Source organism: Nuphar pumila, chromosome 9 (genome assembly GCF_984573655.1).
Source record: "Nuphar pumila chromosome 9, dmNupPumi1.hap1.1, whole genome shotgun sequence".
NCBI classification, from domain to species: domain Eukaryota; kingdom Viridiplantae; phylum Streptophyta; class Magnoliopsida; order Nymphaeales; family Nymphaeaceae; genus Nuphar; species Nuphar pumila.
The window spans coordinates 8728777-8734000 of NC_143257.1; the positions used below are offsets into that span (position 1 = coordinate 8728777).

Here is a 5224-nt window from a genome sequence, read left to right on the forward strand (position 1 = left end):
TTTTCCTTTCTCACTCCCCATAACAGAAAACCCGTATTCCCCTCTCCTGTGTGCTTGCTTTCACAGAGGCATCCCACTTAGCTCCGCTGGACCTTCGACCATCGTCGATCCTCCCCTTCTGTCGAACCACAACCCACAACCACTGTCAGCCCCTTTTTCTGCCTGCTTCTCTCTCTCTCTAAGGAAGGCAGACGCACAAACCTCCCGTTTCCCCTCTACACGAGTCCCGTCCCTTCTTTCTCTGCAAAATCTTGGGGGTTTTACATCGTTGTACAGACAAAACCTTCTTCGTTTTCCTCTGTCATTTTCAATTGAAACTCTAACCGCAGAAACCTGCATCGTTTTCTGTCCTAAAACTGCCTTCCATCTTCCCTTGTCTTAATCCTGTCTTTCTGATTCTCTTTGGTTTGGATTTCCCCCAAATTCATTTCGACCACTGTCATCTTCTCCATCTCTCTCTAGGTTGGATCCTTTATCATATTCACAAAACAATATCTCAGCCTTTCTTGGGAGTGTATCTACCGACAACGATGTCCTTGAAAGCAATAATGATTTGTCAAGAACTATGAGTGTTCCTACAAGTGTTGAGGCATCAAGTTTTCTAAATGCTATGACGGATGTACAAGTGGCTGGTGGAGCTGCAGGTGAAGACAGAGTCCAAGCTGTCTGCTCTGAAGATAATGGATGGCTATTCTGTGGAGGCTATAATGGTTTTAATGGACATGATGCAGCTGACTTTTTGGCTGTAACCCTCTATGAAAACTTTGGGTTTTACTTGCATTTGTTGTAGAATCAGCATCAAGGGGATATGCCTTCAACCCTGTAAAGCTCTCTTGAAAATTTAGAAGAAGATTGAAACATGAAAATCAATTATGCTCTTAAGGTCCACAAACTTGAGGCTTTTGATAATGTTGTGAAGGTGAAAACGTTTCCACAATCTTCCGAAGAACCATCATCAGAGCCATTTCGTTAAGGTGTCATGGGTTGCTTGAGGAGTGCAGTTACTCAAGAAGAGAATGATTTTAGGCATATGGTTGAACAGGAAATGGAGGAGCGCCCTCATTTGGTACCTGTTGGATCGGGTGTGATCATTGTAGTACTTCATGGTAAGGACCTATACACAATGAATCTTGGTGACAGCAGGGTTGTGCTGGCAACCATCGATGCATCTGGACATAGTCTATTGACAGCTGTGCAAATGACTGAAACACATATACTTGATAATCGAAGCAGGTTACATGTTCTCTCCCAAAGAGGGCAGTTAGCTACTTCGGGGGTCTCAATGAGCACCACTTATTTAAGCATGTGTGTTTCGTATCCTCATGTTTGTCAGCATTAATTAATGTTGGAGTTTGATGCGATTGCAAAGATTTAAGTACCCTCTCCTCCATTGGTACCAAAAAAATGACGATTCTAGAAAAGGAGTTGTTGTAAAGACTTAAGTATCCCGAAGATGATTATTTAAGACCCAGGCCTATGCACTGCAGGATTATCCGAGAAAGAAATCTCTCCTGGAGGAGGCCATGAACATCAACCCTTCACTCTCTCTCTCCCTTCTCTTTATGCTTCTGTGCACGTCCAACAGAAGATCCTACATTGCTCCATCAAGCACCGACTGACCTGCACATTGACTGTTGTGGAGCCTGATTCAGAGTTTTTAACCTTACAAAAGGAGGGTTTGTGGGCTCCTCCCAGCGTGGGTAGCATCATTCAACTAAATGAGTTGTGGATCCTGATTCAGAGTTTTTACCCTTACAAAAGAGGGGTCTGGGGGTTCCTCCCAACATGGGTAGCATCATTCAACTTGAAGAGTTGTGGAGCCTGATTTAGAGTTTTTACTCTTACAGAAGGGGGGTCTGAGGGCTCCTCCCAGCGTGGGTAGCATCATTCAACTTGATGAGTTGTGGAGCTTGATTATGAGTTTTTGCTCTTACAGGAGGAGGGTTTGGGGGTTCCTCCCAGCGTGGATAACATCATTCAACTTGATTCGTTGTGGAGCCTGATTCTAAGTTTTTGCCCTTACAGGAGGAGGGTTTGAGGGCTCCTCCCAGCGTGGATAGCATCATTCAACTTGATTCGTTGTGGAGCCTGATTCAGAATTTTTGCCCTTATAGGAGAAGGGTTTGGGGGCTCCTCCTAGCGTGGGTAGCATCGTTCAACTTGATTCGTTGTGGAGCCTGATTTAGAGTTTTTGCAATTACAGGAGGGGGGTCCAGGGGCTCCCCCAGGGCATGGGTCCCGGGTGTCGTGGTCAAAAAATGCACAGGGTGTCGTGGTGAGAAAAACATATGTTTGTTTCAAGCAAGGTTGGAAGAAATCAATGGAAAATTCAACAAGAAGCATGCCAGAATCAAGATGTGGATGTCAAGCGAGAATAGTGTTGTGCAACTCAAATAACACAAAATAATAAGGGTATGGTTTTTAGTTAAAATGGAAAATGTAATGACAATAGAAATCGCTTAAAATTTAGAGAAATAAACTAGACTCAATAACAAAGACACCACTTTTTACGGATTTGGAATATGACCTCCGGTTAGGGAGATATGGCCCTGACAAGTTGGTCCTAATTCGGGTAGCGATTTGCTTACTGAATAACACTATAAATCGCTATAGTGATTTGCGGAAGACACTACAAATCGCTATAGTGAGATCCAAAAACATTATAAATCGCTATAGCGATTTGCGGAAGACATTACAAATCGTTATAGTGAGCTCCAAAAACACTATAAATCGCTATAGCGATTTGTGGAAGACAATACAAATCGCTGTTGAAAAGCCGGATAACACTATAAATCGTTGTGGGGCTCATTGGAGACCCGAAAATATTACAAATCGCTGTAGGAAAGCCCGATAATACTACAAATCGCTGTTGGAAGGCCCCCAAAAAAATTGCGGCGGGGGGGAGCCCCCGGACCCCCCTTCTGTAAGGGCAAAAACTCTAAATCAGGCTCCACAACTCATCAAGTTGAACAATGCTACAGTCAGTGTGCAGGTCAGTCGGTGTTTGATGGAGCAATGTAGGATCGTCTGTTGGATGTGCACAGAAGTAGAAAGAGAAGGGAGAGAGAGTGAGAGGGTTGATGTTCATGGCCTTCTCCAGAGAGAACTCTTTGCCTCCCTTGATTTCTTCTCTAGAGAAAGAGAGGGTTTTACAGTGTTTTACGGAGAAGGAAGAAGAAGAAGATGACGATGAAAAGTTTAAACGAACATTTTTGATGGCTCAGGTTTGTTTCGTCGGATGACCATCGGATTGCCAGCTCACCATCGGATCATCGGCTCACCATCGTTTCGTCGGATCACCATCGGCAAAATGATTAAGGTTCGTTTCGCTCTGTAGGCTTTAAAGAGTCAACATCATCCTCGACTTTCTGGATGGAGGACATGTTTGTCCTTTTTTTGAACTGTTTGTTTTTTCTTTTTTGAATGAAGGGTATTTTTATAATTTTCTCAAACCATCGCTTTATGAGAAGAATAGCAAGAAAGGGTACTTAAGTCTTTGCAACCACACCAGACTTTAATGCTAAGTGATGTCAACATACACAGGAATACGAGCCCCATGTGCTTGTATACGTGGTGCTCATTCAGACCCCCGAACATAGATATGGGATTCAGTGAATCATCGGGGGAGAACATACACCACCCTCTCGTTGATAATGTAACAGAGCGTGATCAGCTCTTGGCTGACCATCGCAATGATCCATCAGCAATAGTTGGGGGATGAGTGAAAGGAAAACTGAAACTAACCCGGGCTTTTGGAGTTGGTTACTTGAAAAAGAAAATATGGAATAATGCACACTGATGGGTATTCTTCGAGTTCGCAATTTGTGCAACCCTTCTTATGTTTCTATTCAACCATCCATAATGAACCATAGAGTGTCAGATTATGATCTCTTTGTTGTTATTGGAAGTGATGGACTATTTGATTTCTTCATCAATAATGAAGTTGTTAATTTGGTATACCTTTTCATTCGAAATAATCCGTTTGGTGATCCAACGAAGTATCTGCCATAGGAGTTGTAGATAAGAGCTGTTGGAAAAGTAGCACTGTAGCACTCATACTATGAGAGGATGCCCAGTAGACCCTGTTTTGGTGTTTTTTCTTGGTGTTGCGTGTTGCACACCAAGTAGTCAAAGTTTTGCCTACCTGACAAATCGGTTGCAATTCTTGTAGAACTTTTTGGTTTTTGACTCCCGCTACCTTTTTCATCGCATCGCAAAGGTATGATTTTTAAACTAAATTTGCAGAATGTAAATTCTTGTTGTTTGGTATTAATTTCATGTATCTCAAATACTATGTTAAGTAAGAATCTTAGCATAGTACAAATTTAGCAACTCAAGTTAGAATTGCCTAATTAGATGGTTTGACATGAATTAAATTAACAATTTCGCTTATCTTGTCATTAGCATGATTAGTGTAGTGTATTAATATTGTTAAGCATGTTGTATAATGCTGAAGTTGAGTATGTCTTGATACATATATTGATAGACTTTTAACTTCTTAGTTTGCATCGTAAACATACACTTGAGAGTGCGCAATAGTGCATAGTTAATTATGTTAACACGTACATTGTTAGTAGGATCTTCCTATAGGCACATACATGGTTTGTAACCGCAAAGGGAAGATACTTAGATGTAAGTATCCATTTAGTGTAATAACATAAATGCTTAGAGTTATATGTATATTGCATTGTGTTAATTGATTTGCAAGTACAAAAAAAGAGAAAATAAATTATACTTATTGCTAAGTATCGCTTGCAGCTAGAAATGCCATGCGCAATGAATGCAATACATAAGAATACAAATCAGGTAAATACTCGTGGTAAGTAGGTAGTGCAAATGCATCATACACTATATTTATTTTATTGTATACAACACTTTCCTGCTCACACACTCACTTAGTTGTGGATATCTAGGACTGTTGTGACTATAGTTCGAAGATCATGCTGAGCATAATTTGAATGTATGAAAATAAAAGTGATCTTATTTTTGTAATTCGGAGATCATGCTAAGCATGATTTGAATATATGATAACAGAAGTGATTTTATTTTTATAGTTCAGAGATCATGCATGTAATGATTTTAGTTAGCGAAATATGAAGTGTGTTTGTTGTAGGTACATATGTTTGAGCATGCATTGTGTAAAATGTATGTTGCATAAATTTGTGTGTTTGATCTAATTACATCGAATGCTAGTGTGAATTAATAATAGAGTAAAACATGTCTT

General features: G+C 40.6%; 1 pseudogene; it reads left to right on the plus strand.

Moving 5' to 3' along the window:
- The first annotated feature begins 859 nt into the window (after nt 1-859).
- On the plus strand, nt 860-4011 carry LOC149828380 (putative protein phosphatase 2C 39 pseudogene; annotated as a pseudogene).
- The last annotated feature ends 1213 nt before the right edge of the window (nt 4012-5224 follow it).